Source organism: Triticum aestivum, chromosome 7A (assembly GCF_018294505.1).
Source record: "Triticum aestivum cultivar Chinese Spring chromosome 7A, IWGSC CS RefSeq v2.1, whole genome shotgun sequence".
NCBI lineage: Eukaryota > Viridiplantae > Streptophyta > Magnoliopsida > Poales > Poaceae > Triticum > Triticum aestivum.
The window spans coordinates 209,133,041-209,143,263 of record NC_057812.1 but is presented as its reverse complement, the minus strand read 5'-3'; positions in this window follow the sequence as shown (position 1 = coordinate 209,143,263).

The window sequence follows — 10,223 nt, the reverse complement described above, 5'->3', positions numbered from 1 at the left end:
CTGCATGCAAGTCACAACAAGGAAAATATGTCTACTCCTTGAAAGAAATTTAGGAGGACTCCGGACCAAAAATGTGTGGATGAACTGCACCAAGCAAAATGATTACACACTGAAAAGTTGCTATGGTGGAAATATTGTGCGGAACATTATGCATAACTTGCAAAGGGATTTCAAAGAAGTGTTATTATTGAGCATCACTTATTTATGGAGGAAGATAGGAGTCACTCCAAGGACATGGAAATTTGCTCTTCATTTGCCGCGACTTCATTGGCACGCAACAATTTCAATGGAAATGATGTACTTTGAATTGGAAATTATGCCATAAAACTCCTGCGTTGAGGAAAACTATTATTGTTATAGTACATATTATTTAACTTCGATGAGAAGGGATTAAATTTATTTCTCCCTCTTGGAATTTATGGAATATGGCATACTATTTGGAAAAGGAAGAGTGGAAATATTGCTCAATGGTTAAAATTAGTGCACTATGGAATTTTGTACAATGGCATCTTCTTTTTTGATGGTCCAATGAATGTTGGCAACCCGAACTGTTTATTTGGGGAAGATAACTCCTTATGGAGGAATACCTACAATGGGAATACATGCTTGTAATCTCAATATTTACGCCATGTACGAATTGGACACATATCTTGGAATATGATTAAGTGGTTCATTAATTCTGGAATTCTAAATTTTTAGTGGGGGGACTATCGTACCGATGAAGCATATATAATGGTTATTTCTGGTTTACACGCCTTCTCATAAGGTGGAAGGAGATAAAAAGTTTCACATCATTTTTTTCCTCTGATATACTTATGGTATTTTCTTTGCACTCCCACTAGAGGCCAGGCTATTTATTTTATCTCAGCATTGATGATTGCACTTGATATGTTATGTTTATACTATTTGAAAATACAAGTCGGAATGTTTTATTGTGCTGGTCACATGTTATACTGAAGTGGAAAATCAGTTGATTAAATAATATCATAGTTTTAACAACTGATTGGTGGGGGAAGTACACTTCAGGAATATATCGTTTGTATGTAAAGAGCATGGAACTATTCACCATTGTAATATACTGTACACTCCACAATTGAATGGAGGAATTGAGTGTCTTGTATACTCCCTTTGTTTCTTTGGGAAAAAGCATTGCATACTGTCATTTGTTGATATCATTCTACATCTAGTACAGTCACTTGACTGGAAGGAAATCTTCTATTTTGGCATGCAATTCTCAATTATTACAAAACACACACCAGGAATTTTTCATGGTTATTCTAGTGGATCAAAGGGTATTTCCTTAGTTATCTGAAAAAAAGAATACTGGTGGAAAATAGGAATACAATCATTTTTATGATCAAGGCTGGAACTACTGACAATCATACTGAAATATAGTCTTGACCCAAGGAAACTACAAGTGACACTCCCAACATGACATGCCTAGAATAAGTGGGAGGAATTAGCTTGCAATATCATGTCTAGATAATTGTTATGTGTTGTTGGGGGATGTCACTCTAAATTTTAGAGGAATCACTAAATTCTCTTAAAGTTTTTTTTAATGTCAACTATGGGTGGAATAATTGCGGGAAGGAATAAACTCAAATGAGGAAGAGCATAGTTTGGGAACTTAATATCATACCAAATAACCGCAAGCCTATTGTCTAGAAGTGATTTTTTTTTCTTGTAAGGACAATTGGCTCACTGAATATTATAATGTCACTCTTGTTATTCAATTATTCACACAGAGGGAATTATACTTTGTGGAAACTCTCTCTCCTGGAATTTTGGGAAAGAGGAACTAAAGACATGCTTTGCTAATTGAGTATATTAATGTATGGTCTTATAACAAGCTTCACATCAATGGAATAGCAGGTCATATGGTTTTCTAAATGAAACAAGGTGGTCATCTACAAATGTAAGTGTAAAGTATTTTGCATTATTATTGTATATGTTAACATTGTTTTGTTGTTTGCAATGATAAAGTCACATTGATGGAAGTGAAAGCTTGGTCATTTTTTAATTTTCATATGAAAGGAACATTTGAAACATCCTATGTTTTACAAGTGGAAATACATAGATAATATTTTTGAAGTGTTTCTCTATGGAAAATTGCAAATCTGTTAAAATACCTTTGATAAAGGGAATCATACTCAGTGAGGAATTATATATGAACTTCTGAGGAAAATGGAATAATAAATGATACTGGAATTCGTATGTATCTTCATTATATTATCATACCTTAGCTTTCAGAATTTATGCTGCATTCAAGTAGTGGAAGGAATGATGAGCAGCTAAGGGAATCTCACACAACATATAAGATTGTGGAAAATGCATCGCAACCTGTCACTTGTTCCGGAATTCACATTAAAGGTAAACACATTGAGGAAGGTATTACTATATCTGCGAGATGAGAAATAAGTCAAGGTATGCATATTCAATTATAATTTTCAGTACTAATATGGTGCAGGTTCACTGACTGAAGTCAGGAATTTCTTTCAAAATATGATTACTAATGGAACTTCATTTACTGATTGGAATGATATTTATGTGGTTTTCAAAACTTTATTCAACATGGTTGTCATATATTTTGACTCAATGTAGAATTATTCAATTATTGATATATGTAACTGGAAATAATTGATGCAGAATTTCACTTGAGGAAACAAAATACTCAAGGTGCCTATAAAGATGGAATTACACTCGAGGAAATAATACTTGAGGCGCAGAGGACAGCTATGCTGGAATTATTAGGCGGAAAATAAAGGTCTCTAGAGATCTTGGGTGTCACAACAAGCAAACATATTGAGGGAAGGTTTATTTCTTTGGATTTTCTACCTAGTATTAATATGGTTGCTAGTCCCCTGACTAAGCTTCTTACTGAGGAGGTTTTTGGTAAGCATGTTAAGGCTACGGGTTTACGAATATTTGAATGATTGTTTTGGACAAGTGGGAGATGTTGGAATTATGTGTCCTGCAACTATATTCAAATTACTTAGAATTGTTAATATTCGGAATACCTCGTATGGAATTACACATGTATTTATACATGGAATTGCTTTACATGTTTAGCATGGAGTTGTTACTTGTTGGAATGTACTTAAGCAATATATGCTTAAGGAAGCTGGTCGATTATCAGTGGAATACAATATACTATTTATATTGGAAAGACTATCCGGGTACACTGATGATTGGAAGGAGCTAGATCGTACAGTTAGATTACAGCCCTAATGTTGATCTACGTAATTAGAGGAATTTACACTCTGTTATGGCGCGTTGCTCACAAGCGCGTGCTCCGGGGACACAATGGGTAGAATCCGTTAACAGACAAATTTGATCGTGGTTGGTAATTTGATCTGGACTCTATCCGGAAAATTAGTTGGAAAGACTAGGAATCTTATCTATATAAGAGATGGACTCTTTGGAAAGGCAGTATAAGAAGGTCCCTACCCCCTAGTCTCAGATATGCGAATTGCGAGCGGCACCATGGATAAGCGCAGAGGAATTAGGGGATAGACCGCAAACCCTAAATTTCTAACAAGGAGCTCAACGTGCAGCCGGTCGATCTACACACCCTAGATGACACTATTTCCAAAGAGGAGGTTTGGGAGGCCATTAAGGTGATGCCAAGTGACAAGGCGCCCGGCTCGGACGGCTTCACGGGCATCTTTTTCAAGAAATGTTGGGACGTTGTCAAGCACGATGTCATGAGAGTCATCCATCGTTTTGACTCCCTCCACACATCCAACCTTCAATGGTTGAACTCCGCCAATGTTGTGCTCTTGCCCAAAAAAGACGGTGCAGAGGGCATCTCTAACTATAGGCCCATAAGCCTCATTCATGCCATCGCCAAAATCATTACTAAGGTGCTCTCTTTGCGGCTCGCCCCTCATATGGATGCCCTCGTCTCCAACGCCCAAAGCACCTTCATTAAAAAGAGAAGTATTCATGACAACTTCATGTATGTGCGGAACTTTGCTCGACGCCTTCACAAACGCAAGACCCCCCCCCCCCCACCACCACCCTTCTTTTCAAGCTGGACATAAGAAAAGCCTTCGACTCTGTCAAATGGGAATTCATCCTCGACCTCTTGCAACGAAAGGGCTTCCCCTGCAAATTCCGTGATTGGATTGCCGCTCTACTTTGCACCTTTTCCTCACGTTTCCTGCTCAATGGTCTGCCCGGACCTCCCATCAAACATGGTCGCGGTTTTCGACAAGGGGACTCGATCTCTCCGTTGCTTTTCATCCTCGCAATTGATCCTCTTCACCAAATACTTGACTTGGCAATGAGGAAGGGCCTCCTTCATAAGATTCGGGGACGAGGTGCTATGATGAGAACCTCCTTATATGCGGATGACGCGGCCATTTTTATGGCCCCTTTCAAGAGTGACATCGACAACCTCTCCACCATTTTGAAGGGCTTTGGTGATGTCACGAGTCTATGCACCAACTTTCATAAAAGCTCGGTTGTGCCCATCCGGTGCTCCAATGTTGACTTGGATCATGTCCTCGGTGGCGTACCGGTGTCCAAAGCCACCTTCCCGATGAAATACATGGGACTCCCACTCTCGGTCTGGCAGCTCAAATCTGTAGATTTCCAATACCTTGAGGACAAGGCGGCCGACAAACTTGTCACCTGGGACGGGCAAAACATCACCACCATCGGTCCTCGGTGGCGTACCGGTGTCCAGAGCCACCTTCCCGATGAAATACCTGGGAATCCCACTCTCGGTCTGGCAGCTCAAATCTGTAGACTTCCAATACCTTGAGGACAAGGCGGCCGGCAAACTTGTCACCTGGGACGGACAAAACATCACCACCATCGGGCGCATGACACTTGTCAAATCAGTCATTGCCTCCCAGGCAGTGTATGCCATCACGCCCCTCATCGTGCCACCGCGCTCTCTTCACAACATCAACAAATTGGAGAGGGCCTTTCTCTGGTCTGGTTCAGATAAGACGACCGGTGCCAAATGTAAAGTGAATTGGAAGGTGGTCTGTCGCCCCAAGGAGTACGGAGGCCTTGGGGTTCTAGACACTGACAAGTTTGCTCGGGCCTTACGTCTTAGATGGCCTTGGCATGAATGGAAGGCGCCGAACAAGCTTTGGGTAGGGCTTGGGAACCCCTACATGGAGGACGACATGGACTTCTTCTATGCCTCAACGGCCATCATTTTGGGTAATGGAGCCAAAACACCTTTTTGGGACTCCCCATGGCTTCTTGGGCGGAAACCAAAGGACATTTGCTCCTTTAATATACGATGCCTCCACGCATAAGAATTGGAAAGTGCGTGAAGCCCTCGATGGAAATGCTTGGATTCTTAAGATCAGCCACAACATCGTTGTTTCCGCTGCCCACATCCGTCAACTCTTCACGTTATGGATGTTGATGCATGATCTACACCTGGACACACAAGCTGACGATGACATTATTTGGAAACATGCCAATAATGGGATCTACTCGGCGGCCACTGCATACAAGGCACAGTTCCTCGGCTTGACGCTCTCGCCTATGGACTTCATGATATGGAAGGCTTGGGCCCCTCCCAAGATCAAATTCTTTGCTTGGTTGGCTATCCAAGACCGGATTTGGACTGCCGACAGATTAGAGCGGCGCGGATGGGAAAACTGTGGACTTTGTCCGCTCTGCAGGACTGAAGGCGAGACGGGTGCGCACCTCTTCTTCAAGTGCCGCTACTCTATTTGGCTATGGAACTCGGTCATCCTTGAATTCGGTCTTGCTCACATGGACACCTCTTCTTGGCACTTGGATGGATCCGTTTTGGAATGGTGGGACAAGGGTACCAGCTTGCAAAACCCAGATCGACGAGTCTTGGTCTCCCTTACAATGTTGGTTTCTTGGGCAATCTGGAACGAGCGTAACGTTCGGGTCTTCCGTCGCAAGAGTGCACCACCCCTGGTCCTCCTTCGGACTATCATCGACGACGCCAAGCTTTGGGTTCTCACGGGTGCTAAAAAACTGGGGTCCATTATTTTATGCAAGTAGTTGCCATGCCGTGTGTGTGGTCACTTGTAACACCCTAAAACTCTTCTCTCTTATTTAATGAATGAAGCAAATATTTTGCCTCCGTTTCGAAAAAAATAATACCAAGGTCATTTAAAAAAACACCAAGGTCTTTATCTGTATGTTAGATTGAAATGTCAAGTTTTTTTGTGCGAAAAAGATTGAACTTCTAAGTTGATGAAAATGGTACAAATAATGGGCATGCACCAGCAGTAAATCGAGCATAAATAAATTTAGTTGCAGGCGTTCCAGAAATCCAGAAGTATGATGTCCACAACTCCACATCATGTCTGGACAGGTCGGCCCTAGCCCATGGCAAGAAGTGTGGCAGTCTGGGGCTCATCTCAAATAAGGGTGTAAGGGCATCTCCAGCCGCGCCCCCAACAGGGCCCCCCAGGCCACTTTTTTGGTGTCGGCGCCGAAAAAACGGCCCAGTCGCGCCCCCGGGACGCCAAAAATCGCCGGTTCGGACCTTTTTTCCACCCGGCGGTCACAGGCCAAGCCCGGCGCGCTGGGGAGCAGTTGGGGGCTCCGACGCTAGGGAAAAGCACGCCTGACCCACACCGACAGGGGAAAAGTCAAGGTTTTCTTCCCCCAACTCGCCTCGCACCCCCCGCGCCCTCGGCCACCACTAGCTATATCCCGGCGACGGCCGCCGCCCTACTCCGCTAGATAGCCATTCCCCGCCGGAAAATAGCAGCGCTTCGCCGCGGCAGCCCCTCCCACAGCAGCTAGGCGTTTCTGGCCGCCGTTTCCGGCCGCGGAGGCGCGGTTTAACGGCGAGTACACGCCCACCGAGCGCAAGGTGTTCGGCGTTTTGCCTGCCTCGGCGATGGACTCGGATGAGGAGGAAGAGCTCGCCGCGCTGCTGGAGGAGGAAGCCGCGGCCGACGTCCAGGAAGAAGAGCATCTCATGGTGCTCGCCGCCCTCGCCCAGCTGCTGGCGAGCAATGAAAAGCCGCGTCGAGGTGGCTCGGCGCCGGGGCGGGTGAAAGCAAAGAACCGGCATCGTCTCCAAGGCTACTGCATGCTCTACTCCGACTACTTCGCCGATGCTCCACTTTATGGCGAGAGAACATTTCGGCGCCGTTATCGGATGAGCCGAAAGCTCTTCCTCGGGATTGTGAATTCCATCCGGGAGTTCGACAACTACTTCAAGTGCAAGATGGATTGCACTAGCGCTCTTGGATTCACCTCCATCCAGAAGTGCACGACAGCGATGAGGATGCTTGCATATGGAGCTCCCAGTGATTCACTCGACGACTATGGGCGCATGGCCGAGTCCACCAACATAGAGTGTTTCTACAAGTTCTGTCGGGCAGTGGTGGCAGTGTTTGGGCCACAATACTTGAGAACACCCAATGCGGAAGACACTTCTCGGATCCTAGCCCAGAATGCAGCAAGAAGATTTCCTGGGATGCTTGGAAGCATCGACTGCATGCATTGGAAATGGAAGAATTGCCCATTTGGTTGGCAGGGGATGTACAAAGGAGCCAAAGGCGGTTGCAGTGTGGTGCTTGAGGCGGTAGCCACACAGGACCTCTGGATTTGGCACTCCTTCTTTGGTATGCCAGGAACTCACAATGACATCAACGTGCTGCAGTGCTCTCCTGTTTTTGCCAAGCTCGTTGAGGGCCATTCTCCTCCGGTGAACTTCGAGATCAATGGGCACCAATACAACAAGGAGTACTATCTAGCTGACGGCCTCTATCCGAGATGGTCGGCATTTGTGAAGACGATCTCAAACCCTGTGGCAGGAGGCAAGAACGCCTGGTTTGCGAAGCTTCAGGAGGCTTGCAGGAAGGATGTCGAGCGGGCATTTGGTGTGCTCCAATCTCGATTTGTTGTTGTTCGATACCCCGCTCAGACCTGGTCCAAAGATCAAATGTGGGAGATTATGACTTGCTGTGTCATCTTGCACAACATGATCATCAAGAGCGAGCACGAAGACCCAGTGTTTGACACTGAACCATACTACAGGCAGAGTCCTCTAGCCGAAGTTGATCACCAGCTACCGGCAACTTGGACTGCCTATCTCAGTATGCGTCAGGAGATCCGAGACCCACAGGTGCATCATCAACTGCAGAAAGATCTGATTAAGCACCTATGGAGGCTCAAGGGGGACGCCGTGTGATGAAATACGAGTTTTTTTTGTTGAACTATATAATTTGTATTGAACTATTTGTTGTTGTACTATTTTGTTGAAGTATTTGTTTTTTCTGTGATGAAATATGTGATAAGAAATAATTGTGTTGATAATTGAACGCCGAGACACGGCGAAACCACGCCAAATATGGGCCTATTCTCGTCCATATGGGCCATTTATTCGCCGAAATTGGGCTGCAAAGTGGGCCAATTTCGGCGCCTGGGGGCGAGCTGGGTGCGATGACTGGGCGCAAAACCACCCTCAGCGCCGATTGTATCGCCGGCTCGCCCCCAGGGGGCGATTTTTATGCGTCCTGGGGAGGCCAACGGCTGGAGATGCCCTAATACACCTATACACATGCATATTAAAATATGTCTAACTATTATTTTTTTACTAAAACATGGTTTGCAGAACGTAGCACCAACACTAATACAAATAAAAACGACCAACCCTTTTTTTTGCGGGGAAAAAAAGAGCAACCCTGAATTGACATGAATGCCTAAGAAACAACCGGTTAAGTTACTACCCTCAACTTTCAACCCCGACTCTTCTCAAACCGATTTCTGGCCTTTTTGATTGGCTTTGACCAGTTGACCCATCCAGTCAGCATCCACATCAGCTGCCACATCACCAGCCCACTTTTTTGTCCAAAAAAAGTGCCCTGAAAAATAAAAAAACTTGTGTAAAATGAACACTACCACGCTGTTCATTTTGTGAAAAAAAAAAATTTTGTCAAGCAGATTAAAAATAGAAGGAAAATGCAATTCAAGACCTTTTTGATCAAATTTTGACCCAAAAAATGAAAGTGCCCAGGAAAAATTGAGAAGATTCTCTAGAGTGAACACTACCATGCTGATCATTCTGGGAAAGTTTAAAACTTTTTTCAAACAGATTAAAAACTACAGGAAAAATACATATTCATGACTTTTTTTGGTCAAATTTTTAGAAAAAATGAAAGTGTCCACAAAAGATGCAGTGCATTTCTGATAAGAGGAGAAACCAACCTTTCTCAGGGCATCCTCCTTGCATTCAAAATAATTATCATAAGCCACAACCCCCCTCCCGGATACGATTGAACACATGTCTAGCCGTCCAGAAGTGGCACCGGAATAGGTTATCTTTGAAGAGTGGGTCAGCGGACTCGAAGTAATCTTTCCAGAGTAGGCAATGGCCGCTCTTTCTGTTGCAATTCAACGCCGGAGTATGCCCCGGGATCGACCCCCTAAACATCAGTCGCTGCCTACTAATGTGGTCATGGACGACCAAAGACGCAACCACAATGTCCTCATCGTCGGACGACGAATCATCCAAATCGCAAATGAAGTTGTTGAAAAAGTACTCATCGTCACTATCATTTGTACCGTGCGGGCGAAACGTCGAACACCTTGCGAGCGTGGAGCTAGAAGCCGACCGGTGAAGAGCTCAGCGTCTCTCCCAAACGAGCCAGCAGGCCCGTCGGCTTGGAGGCGACCGGTGAGCGAGGACGCCGAACTTGCAGTGTTGCGACGGCGGTGGAGGTGGCGTGGTCATGGGGGTACCATGACAGCGGCAAAAACAGACCACCAACACTGGCAAGAGCAGTCGTCGGGTGCGGCGAGCTGTTGGGGAGGTTGGTAGGTGCGGGCCGCGGCCTACGTAGCGTCCAACCGCCACTATGGACAATAGCGCGCGCGGGAGAGGGGGGAATTTGGGTCTAAAATGGGTTGCTCGCGGATAAAAGGCAAACGTTCATCTGTTTGGGTTGACGCGTTGGACGGTGATTTGTGCCCATTAGAACCCAAGAGTGAGCTTATGTAGCAGTCGGCATGTGGCTGATCTCGTATGCTATTTTCCCCAATTCAGCCCGATCTCAGAACAATAATCCTAGACCTACGGGCCTGTTACAGGCAAGTTACGAGAAGCCCTTCGCTACTTCTCTTCGCCCCCCCTATTTTCACCGGGGTGGCCCCGCTTCCTGCCCTTCTTGCCAATCAAACCATGCCATGTCAGCGTGTAATTAGTCTCAGCCTGTAAATGTCCGTACGTGTAGCATTACTGATCTCAGAACACTCAT